Below are 11905 nucleotides of genomic sequence, written 5' to 3'. Positions count from 1 at the left end.
GGCTTCTTCCCCCCCTTCCCACCCCAAATGCTTGGGAAACTGTGCACTGTTTTTGTTGGTTTTCAAGCTGCCTCTTCCCCCCCCCCACACACACACAGTTTAACAGTAGTAGGAGGTCAAGAGAAAGAGGGTGAGAGAGAGAGAAGAGTAAGTTGGTGAGAGAGAGAGAAAAGAGAAAGAGGGTGTTGGTTTTATATTTTTATTATCGTCTAATATTTTGAAAGCTGAATTTCTAATAAAATGTGCATCTATAGGAGATAATGCCTGGGAATGTGTTCCCCCCCCCCCACAGTTTAACAGTGGTGTGACGTCAAGAGAAAGAGGGTGAGAGAGAGGGAAGAGTAAGTGGGTGAGAGAGAGAGAGAAAGAGAGAGAAAAAAAAGAAAGACGGTGTTGGTTTTGTGAAAAAAGTTGTTATTTACAATTGTTCGCATTCTTGGCCTTTTGGTCAAGATCAAAGTGTAGTATCTGTTCTTCAGATGCTGCACTTCTATTTCTTGTTCTCTTTCGGTGGAGGAGAAATCCTCCACGACTGAGACAATTTTTATTTTTGTACCTTTTCTCCACGTTAAAAAACGACCCTGGTGTCTAACTCTGTCCCGTGGGGAGGCATAGTAAATAGGTACAATTGTTCGCCATTAGTGGATGTTGACGTCACGTCACGTGACATGACTAAGCGTTTTTTTTTTTTAGTATGAATAACATTTTTTGTTTTAATTATAAAGTCTACACTTAATTTTATAGAAAATGATGTATATATAATAGAAAAAAAAATTACTGGTTTTGTTGGATTCAAGTGGATCCCCCCCCTCCAGTTTAAGAGATAGCAGATCACGTGGTAATATACAAAATGGCTAGCGTAAATATAAAGATCGGTTTTTTTATCGACGAATATTTTGAAAGCTGAATTTTTTTTTATTCCTGTACATTTTTTCCTGATATTTTTCGTTAAAACTCTTGTATAAATACTATTTTTAACCAGTTAAATACGCTGGAGACATTGTCATGGAGTTTAATAATCTCTAGAACAAAGCAGAAGAGAAATTACAAAAGTATCGGTAAAACAAAGTGTTTGTTTACATTTGTTCGCCATTACTGGATGTTGACGTCACGTCACGTGACATGACTAAGCGTTTTTGGATTATGTAATATTAACATTAAAATGACAGGTTTTTTGGGGGGCCCCCCTAGGAGAGAAATGATCAGTTCACCCCCTTTTAATGGTCCGTTTGGTGTGGAATTTCGATATTTGTCATGCGGGTGATCAAGGTTCAATATGATACATAATTTGTCAACTTTGGTTGTGTCTGTCAAAAGTTTGAGCTGACGTCACGTCACGTGACACGTATTGAATAACGGTAAAATGACAGGTTTTTTGGGGGGCCCCCCTAGGAGAAAAACGATCAGTTGACCCCTTTCTACTGGTCCGTTTGACGTGAAATTTCGATATTTGTCATCCGGGTGATCAAGGTGCAATATGATACCAAATTTGTCAACTCTGGTTCCGTCTTTCAAAAGTTTTAGCGTTACAAACAAACATACATACATACATACATACATACACACCGATTTTTGCCTTTTATATATATAGATTATAACAATGCTCGCATTCCATCAAGGCATGTTTTTGCAAAATTCGAAAATTTTCATTACAAAACCTCCCGGCAGAAAATATAGTGATCCAAAAAGAAGACCGTCAAGATTTTTCCACTCTCCGCACTTTAAATTGAAAGTAACAAGCCAATGGACAGGAAAGGGACGCGTCGTTGCGACCTGCTGATATAAATACAAAGTAATAATAAACTTACTTGCAACGCTCTGATAAGATGCACCAAATCAATTCGAACTGACCAGACACTTATAAATATATAATCAGCGGACAGAAGCATCGTAGGAATCATATTTCGTATGGACAATAACTCTTTTAAGTAGCTTACCAACATAAGCATCGTAGGTTTCAATATTTATAACATATATCAAGGTGAGCTATTGTCAAACATATTAACGCGTCAACAGTCATAATACGTGCGCACGCAACATACACACATAAATACACCGACACACATAAACACACCGACATTCATAAACACACACACACACACACACACACACACACACACACACACACACACACACACACATATATATATATATATATATATATATATTTATATATATATATATATATATATTAGTGTTTTTCTCCACGTCTGAAGAGAGGTGAATATTTTCAAACGATATAAGGTTAGAAATTGTCCGAATGATCGCGAAACGATTATAACGAACAATGAAAATCCAGTACTTGTGTTGCTATCAATTCGATCTTTGTTGTCTTGATTTTTGTTACATGATTACAAAAGCTGGTAATTTTGAAGCTTACAAATTAAGTCACTTTATACTGACTTAAAATTTATTGATATATAAAGCAAAAACCAAGCACGTAATTTCAGCCGAGACTTCGTAGCATACCCGGAATAATTGGGCCGGTGGAATAATTCGCGAAAAAAAATAAATAAGTATAAAAATAATAATGGTAATGCCATTCATTAAATTCCGTCTGTGTTTGTTTATAATATCACGTCAGCTAATATTTGGGCTTTACGATAAATGCACTAGAAAAAGCACTTCTGATGAATGTTTACTTTTAAAATATGCAAACGAAGAAATGATTTTCGGCTATTTTAGGTGGTACCTTTTCTTTTATCGTAAATTTTGTAAGAAAAAAAAATAAAATGGTGACGTATACCCGGGGGGTGAACAGGGGATAATTCGATCTGTAAATAAATGCTCTACCACTCTTCTAGATCTCCAGATTATAATAAATCTGTTTATTTTTAAGAAGAAATGGTTTGTTGAAATTTTGTTATTTCCCTTGATCGGTGTAAGTTAAATTATTCCCCTGTAAAAATTCTTCTTTATTATCTATAAGAGAGAAAGATTATTTTTATAATCGGCTTTTTTTTTCGATTTATGATACTTATCGGATGAATTTCTGTACAAAAACATATCTGCCAGACATATAAATTAGCCATTTCGGAACCTATGAGGAAGGAAATTTCACACACATAAAGTTTTAAATATATATATGCATATATATATATATATTATATATATAATATATATATATATATATATATATATATATATATATATATAGTGTTGGGACGATTAATGGGGAATCAAAAAAACATGAATCCGTAACAGAAAAATTTAAACCTAATCGATTCTTTGAATTTTTTTTTATTGAAAATAAAATAATTAAATCAACACAAATTGTTTTATTTGATGAATTATTCATTTACAACATAAGACTAAGGTACTCATAATTGGTTATAAATCCCACTCCCAGATTTAACACTCCTTCTTCAGAGTTAATTTTACTTATTTTATTAGTCAATTTAAGAATTCAAGAGTTAACTTGCCTATTCTCTTTGTAGATATTTTCACACCTCTTCGCTAAACATGTATATGCCTGCCACAAATGGTTCACACTTTATTATTATAAGATTTAAAATGCTATGAACTACGGCTTTGAATTTTTTTTAGTTTCGAATTGATTAATTTTTATTATATTTTTACATTTTAAGTAAAAAAAATAAGGTGAAAGTCCCAAAATGAGTTTATTTTAATTTTGAATAAAGTATAAAGAAAGAACATTTAGAAGTTTTTCGAATTAAAAAGGAAAATATGCATACATTTAAACGTATACCGCCTAAAGAAAAATAAGACTCGAGCATTTGTTACTGCAATGAACAAAACAAAAAAGAGATGAAAACGAATATGTTACACATAAATTTTACCAAAGACCAGGCTCTACCTCCTTGGATAAGTTTCTTAGGGTATAAAATTATTTTCAAGCGTGTTTTTAGTTTGAAATAAATTAATGTCCACTCTGTTGAGTTAGAATAATTACATGGCTGCCCCATAAACCCTGTAGAAGAAACCTTGATAACTGCTCAAAATCGAACATTAAACAAACGCTGGTAGGATTGAATCCTATACATAGAAATATATTAGCATATGCATATATCTAGCTTCATATAAATACATATGGTACATCAGTATAAAAATGGACAGGAGGTGAGAAAAATGGTTGAGGAGAGAAGCTAATGGAGGAGTGGAGAGATAGAAGGGTAGATATAGAAATTTTACTATAAAGACGTTACACATACTATTAAATTTCTATTTAGTTTTTTTTTTGTGGATCCGGGCAAAGCCAGGTAACCTCGCTAGTATAAATATATGCCAGGAAGGTAAATTTGTATAAAAACGATAATGTTAATTTTATTTATTTTTTTATCACGGAATAAAACTGATAGGATATATAAACATTTGTTGTTCACTGCGTCTTATTATTTTTTTGTTTCTTAAGACTCATCTCTAATCTATTTCTCCCGCTATATATCTATCTCGGTTAATAAATATTAAAGTATAGTGTCAAAGCCTTTGTTTATTGTCTAATACGTGGTATCTAGTATCTGGAAAGACTTCAACTTTTGGCTACGCAAATGGTGCAGAGACTATGGTATTTGCCATATGAAAGCTGTGAATATGTATTATCGCCTCTTTGACAACCCAAGCTATAAAAGCTGTACATTTCTTAATTGAATAAAAGATTATGAGACGGAATCTCTTGCCCTGTTTCCATTACATAACCTTATCTAAACTGAAGACCGATCTCATTTTGGTCTATAATCTCATCAATGACAATTATGATCTCCCTCGAAACCTAATATTCACACCTCCAGAAGAAAATGGTCATCATGAGTATTAACAGAAACGAGTATATCGGTGATTTTGATTAAACGTACGGGAAACCGATTTTGAACCAGGATCCCTGGACCTTAGAATGGATTTTAAAGAGATATAGTAAATATGTTAATTTTGTAGCAATTCTACAGGTGATAGGCCACTTCATTCTCCTCTGTATAAATTTCTACCATCCCTTCGATATGATGACTGAAGCATGCTTTATCTTTCTTTTTAATCTTCTTTTGCTAAATTTAATTAATAATTGAATTATGGCAAGTGCTCGACTGATCTCCAATCTATGGTCCCCCCCTCGCCAAACTTTCACAAGAAACACCCGCCTAGCAGAAAACACTATCAATATTTCCCCCACTCTTTATCTGTGCCTAAACCTAAACGTAGATTCCATGAACAAAGCTTCTTTCTTAGAACTGCATGCGTATGGAATTGTCTTTCGTTTTCCTGATTTCAAGCTACTACAATATGGTTGTCTTCAAGTCTAACGTAGACAAGTTTTTGATGAGCCGTTCCATATAAGTTATCAAATTTACCAAATTTCCATTGCTAACGATTACTTTTTAGTCCAATTGTCTACTGTACACTCTTTAACCCTTATCCTGGAGTGGTCGCTTGGCCTTGATAAGTGGTGATGTCTTTGTAAAAAAAGAAAATTAAAAAAGAAAAATCAACACTTGCATTAACGGTACATTTTTTTTCACCTTGGAGGTCTTTCATGAACTTATACGTTAAAATCGCGTTTCTTTCGTCTGGCTCTTTTTGAGAAAAATCATTTAAGGATTTCGCTTTCATTTTGATACAACCATAATACAATAAGAAATTTGTTATTTTCTGTCAGCGTAGGAAATATTTAAAAAATTCCATAAATTATGGGCAAATAGCTGCACTGCCTTATGGATACCTTGGAAAATGTAATGTCTAAGAGAGTAAACCTTAACAAAAATCCGGTTTGGATAGGCGGATAGTAAAGCGCTGTAACACCTTTCCGGCAAATCCTGTAGCTGCACTTGCCTTTCTGGAATGTCAGAAGGAGGTAACTGGGCAAACCTATGTCTCCTGTCAAATCTTGCATCAAGTGAGCCAATTCCAGCTTCGAATTGTAAAGCTACTGCAGATACTGCACTAGACTAGGTGCTAAATATCGTTGTCTTATTACACAAGGTTGTCATCAATATGTTAAATTTGAAAAATACGTTTATTAGAAATTACTATAGGTTACAATGGGATCACGTGGCCGATTGTTTCATTTCTTAAAATTCTTTTTACGTGGGCAAAATAATTAGACGAAAACCTTAATTGGGAGTTTAGTTTTAAGTTTTTTCTGAAGGGAACAGTTCACACAAAAGATCGGGCCTAATATTATCTTAACCGATTAGTTAAGGCCTTCTTAGTTACTGTTGTGTCTGCACAAATAATTAACATGAAGACGAAAGTAAAGGTATACAATAATATATTAGGAAGAAAAGTTATATACATATTTACATGTCTTGAGATATACTTCAGTTGGAGATATTCCGGCAGGTGGCGTGTTGCATGTCTTACTGGAGGCAGCATAAGCGTCTTGCCTATTTGACAGTCGTTGCCGGACTCCTCCGGTATTGGCGATTGATACATTTATATATCTTACTCACCGGCCTATGTTAATTAGTAGGCGTCTCCACAAGAGTTACTTAGTTAACTAGCTTATTAATAATAAATGGGTAGAAAAAGCAAACACGGGAAGCATTTCACTCTTGGCGATTATCAAAGTATTTCTAACATCATTATTTGTGATGTGTCTCGGACGACTTCCATAGAAAGATTCAGTTGAAACTTCCGTCCACTTGTTAACATCGATATCCGTAACGTCATGCCATGTTGACTGATGTCTCTTGGTTTTTTTCTACTTTGATCTGTTGAACCTCATACCTAACTTTAACTTCATGTTATCTTTAGTAGTGGTTGTATTTTTTTAATGAAACTATGCGTCACTTCTATAGTATGTTCAATACTTATCACGATTAAAACCAGCTGAAGCATTAGCTATTCGACATATGGCCATCTATTATGTAACAATTGTAATAGGATCGTCATTTGTTTATTTAGCGCACTTGAAGTAAAAAGGCGCAAACAAAAATAGTTTGAATGAAACGAAGTTGATTATTTTATGAAAACGAATATGGAGACTGAGGGTAATATCATCAATGAATCTGATTATTTGGAAATTAAAGATGACATTGTTTGACTATTACATAGAACTTAGAATATTGGTACTGTTCAATATAAATCTCGATATATTTTCCACAGGATTTAAAGTATGAGAGCAACAACTAAGGAAACCTTCTCAGCCTTGTTGTAACTATTCTTTAGGACACCCAGCAGAAAATATCTCCCACTCAGTTGCGGGTAGCGCCAACCCTATATATGTCTTCATTTGCGTGTACAACATTAGTTTTCCTGTTTTGTTAATGAGAGAGTACGTATATCTTTGAACTTGTGTGCATTCAGTTAACAGTGTATATGTAGTAGTGTATATGTAGTGTATATGTAGTATCGCTAGATGTGCAGCAGATCCTTAACGCCACTCCTCGTATATGGTCCGCTTTCTAAAGACCTTTCAGTCCCAGTAGAGCTTAGGCTAAATCGTGATATGCGCACGTGTATTGTCTTTGAGGGATAAAACGGGAAAGAGGAAGAAAGCTATGCAGTTGTTTTCGTAGTACGCACACGCATCTGAAATGCCTACTCACTTTACACACTGCCATATGTAAACTCGCAAGGCGATAGCCGAAATGAACATATGTACCCAGTTTTTACTTACAAGATAAAACATTTTTTTTTCAACTTGAATCTTCTCGGACACTTTGGATTCTATTTCTTAAAGAACTCTTTATCTATCGCTACCTTTAAGAGTTATCTATTATATAAATCTCACTCGTCTGTTTAAATGTATGTATGCATGTATGTATGCCTAAATCTTTCGATAGAGGCGGCGGATTCTCACGAGATTGGTATCGTTTTAAAGCTCGACCTATCGTACTACAAATGTAGAAAAATTGGCTAAAAACATTAATGCCTTCACCCTCAACTGCGCAATTTTATACAAAGAGGGGTTGCTTTTTTTCGCCGATATTTTCGAAAGTCATCCCCTCTTTTCGATTGACTAGCCTTAAGTTAAACCTTCGCTACTTCCGGTTTGGCGATGGATGCAACAGCAAATACGTCACGTTTTTTCACATTTTTTTCCTCCTTTACGGTACAGGTTCGAGCCTGCTTGCCTACTACCACTTTTTTGTTTTTGCTCAACACACACCTCCAAACACCCGGACAACGCCGGGTACCCAGGCTAGTATATACTACATGAATATATTTTCGTCTATTCGAAATGTAATATGCTACACATCGGATAATTAATCTAACATTGTTGAAATATAAGTCACCTTATTTCACAGACCGCGTATTAAAAATATATCCCAAACATGTGTATCATCAAAACGAAGAATTTAAAACTAATTAAAATTAAAACTAAGCAAAATTAACATATTTACGATCAATATTATGTAAGAAAAAAAACAACAAAAACAAAAACAAAAAACAACAAAAAACAACAACAACAGTTGTTTGGCGTCATATAATACCTTACTAGTTGGATGTCTTTATTTGTTGGGAAAATCCAGCCCCCCCCCATTTTCTCTCTAAAAATTGTCCCAGTCTAAAAAAGCTTTTCCTTTCACTGATCGGGAACAGAAAAAGGTGAAATGTAATATCACAATAAATATTACACTTAGCTCCTAGCCGACTGTTAAAAATATACACCATCAAAACAAAAGCAAAACCCGATCATCCGCGGAGCCAGAAGAAGCTGACGAAGGACAATTCGGAGCATTTGTTTGCTTCAAGTAACTCCGACGTTCGTTGGATGTTTATACTTCTCAACTTTTCCCGGTGCGCTTCACGCTGCGAGTAAAATCAACTTTTGAAAGGTCTCTCGTTCGCCACTTCGACGGCACAACTTTTTGATTTTCTCAAATGCAAATCGTCGATACCATTAGTTGCAACGACGTAGATGCCGACGCACACGCGCGCCGTCCGAAATAGAAAGAGTAGCGAAGAAGATTGCATTGTCAGCTTATAGTGGTTTCTTATGCTGTTATCTCGGTTCAAAGAAGACATCGAGGAAGGTAAACATAGAGAAAAGAGATGGCAAGATAGATAGATAGACAAAGAGAGAGAGAGAGGGAGAGAGAGAGAGAGAGAGAGAGAGAGAGAGAGGGAGAGAAAGGCGGGGGTGCAGTTCGGCAGCATTGGCGACTGACGTACCTACGACGAAGGCAGCTGGTAGCGGGTGATCGGTGGATGTAGAGGGACGAGCGGAATGGACGGCTAGAGTTGATTTAATGTTCCTTAAACCACTGACAAAAACAGTTTGCGCAGTAGACCGTATCTTCATCAACTTGAAAGTAATCAGGTCCGCCGAAGCGGAAATAGCATGAAGCAAGAACGCGTTGCTTCAATACTTTTGAGTGAATATACTTTGACAGTTTGTTAGTCATTGAGACATATCGACAGACGTAATTCCCGCTAAGTGAACACCGCATCATTCTGACTCCAGCGGCAGCCACGCTAGAAATGGACAATAATGAGAATAAGCAAATATGTAATAATAGTAGTAGTAGTAGTAGTAGTAATAATAATAATAATAATAATAATAATAATAATAATAATAATAATAATAATAATAATAATAATAATAATGTATGAATCCGAAGATTCTATTGTTGGCATTAATTTCCCCGATATTTTGCTAGTCAAAATTATTTGTAGAAAGGCATCAAGTATGTACCGGAAGGGCCGCGTGAAGGTGCTAACATCCTAATTGAGATTGATTTTTGTGGAACAAACTGGATTTGAACTGGAGACATATAGGTCTTCAGTCGGTGTCATAATCCACAGAACTACCGTCACGTCAATAATAGTAATAATAATAATAATAATAATAATAATAATAATAATAATAATAATAATAATAATAATAATAATAATAATAATAATGCAACAAAAGACACTGGAGAAAACAAAAAGCAAAAACAAAATAGAAACAGAAGAAATGAGGGATAAGACGAGAAAAGAAAAAATGGGAAATGAACAACTAGAGATAGCCTTAACGAAAACACTTAGATATGGCTACAAAAGTGAAAACCTAAACAGAGAAACTGAATCTCTAATGACAGCTACACAAGATAACGCGATTAGAACCAACCACATCAATGCAAGCATCGATAAGACACAAGAAAACAACAAATGCAAACTCAGACAAATGTGGACAAAAAAGACGAAACAATAAAACACATAAGCGAATAAGCGAATTCAGAAAGCAAGCACAAAAAGAAAATAAAAATAGACACCATCAAGTGGGAAAACAGTACATTGGGAATGATGCAGACAACTGAATTTTGAAAACATAGACAAATGGTACAAACATAAATCGGCAGCAATACTTAAAAATAAAAGTCACAGAATCCTATATATTTGCCGTCCAGCAGCCCACAGAGTTGAGATCAAGGAGACTGAGAAGCGGAGCAAATACACAGAACCTGGCAGATAGTTCAAAGGTATCTGGATAATTAAATAAAAGATATCACCACTGATAGTAGGAACGGTAAGAACACTACCGAAAAACTTTTTAAAAAGTATGAGAGAGATTGGAATCAGAGGTATAACTGACAAGATACAACGAATTTCGATGATGAAAACTGCAGAAATAGTAAGAAAAACCATTGAATGTGTGTGAAAGGATCTCCCGCTCAGGTCAGCAATTAATCTTTGGTTTTCGTCGTGATCGTCTAATCAACCGGGGGTCCTTCACATGGGTTCTCAGCGTCTCAGCTTCGTGTTGATTTCTGCTGAAAAGCAAAACGCTTCACATGCGCGCCAGAAAAGAAAGACAGACTCAGGTTTTCTAACTACGAAAAAGTAATTTCATGAAAGTTCAAGTTTTTACATATATACAACGTTCAGTTCGATTACACCAGACATCATCGAGATTTTCCCCAAATCTTATTCTTCGTTCTCATGATGGCAGTCAGGGTGGATGGAGGGGTCTTCCGGAAGCATGTGTTTCTCTCAAGATTTGGCTTCAATCTGTCAAATTCCACCCGGGTATGCCCTCTTATGCTAAGGTGACAGGGTGGCTCTGACGATTCGCTAAACTAATCAAGGCCAGACACGTTTCTGCGGAATCCCCTGATCCATTTTGCTTGTGTGTATTTCAGCATTTCGTCCGCAGTTTCGTAAATCTGGGACCAAAAAATGAAATCTTTTTCACACGACATGAAGGTGACTCGTTATCACGTTAGAGCAGGTGTCTCCCAGGCCAAAAAGTACATGATCTCGTTTCTACATTATTCTATTCTGACATTTCCTGTCATTGTTTTAGACAATAAACTTATCTGTCTGATTTTTTTTTCAAAGCACAATAGACTCATCCCTTTTTAGAGGTCACCTGCCGTCGTCCGGGATTCAATTAACGTTTAACGGACAATCTCAGCATATTTATGGTCTTACTTGAGGTTTTCGGGGATTTTAACCTCCCCAATGGCGAGCAGTATCGTTCCTCAAGACGGTCACGTCATATGTGGAGACTAACACCACATATAAACTACATACAAACTGGTCATAGAAACGGCTACAGATGCAAAACACAATGGACCATTACAATGAATCATGAAAACTGAAACACTATAATTGTAAAATACCGCACCCACCCATACCTTTTTATTTTGTGAGTGGCACTATTAACAGGTACCACATCAAATAATGAAAAGAGGAGGCAAAGACCGAGAAGAGAACGCACTAACTATATCCCCGCTTGATGTGTACAAAGAGGACTTGAAGCTTGGGGAAGCTTATTTTCAACCCAAGTTCCATTGAAGACCAATGGCCGCCGTCAACGAGAAATCAATGCTAAGCAGGTATTGCGATAATGCAAATTCTTTTAAAAAGATGATCGAAAGAGGTGGAGAGTACTGGAAGTCTGGGGAGACTCGTTATCATCCAGACTCCAGGGAACATCACAAGTTTTCCTCAAAGAGCAATATTTAATGATGGTTTGTGTGGCCACACTTAGTGAGTAAATAATAATAATACACAGAACTTGTCA

The 11905-nt window shown here is 35.6% G+C and overlaps 1 pseudogene; it reads left to right on the top strand.

Annotated features, from left to right (window-relative positions):
* The first annotated feature begins 427 nt into the window (after nt 1-427).
* LOC145285342 (U2 spliceosomal RNA) lies at nt 428-561 on the top strand (annotated as a pseudogene).
* Nucleotides 562-11905: the final 11344 nt, after the last annotated feature.

The sequence above is a fragment of the Euprymna scolopes genome, chromosome 9 (genome assembly GCF_053919585.1).
Source record: "Euprymna scolopes isolate OS-2025 chromosome 9, ASM5391958v1, whole genome shotgun sequence".
Taxonomy (NCBI): Eukaryota; Metazoa; Mollusca; class Cephalopoda; order Sepiida; family Sepiolidae; genus Euprymna; species Euprymna scolopes.
The sequence above is the reverse complement of the archived record's forward strand: the minus strand, read 5'-3'. Positions and strand labels throughout refer to the sequence as shown.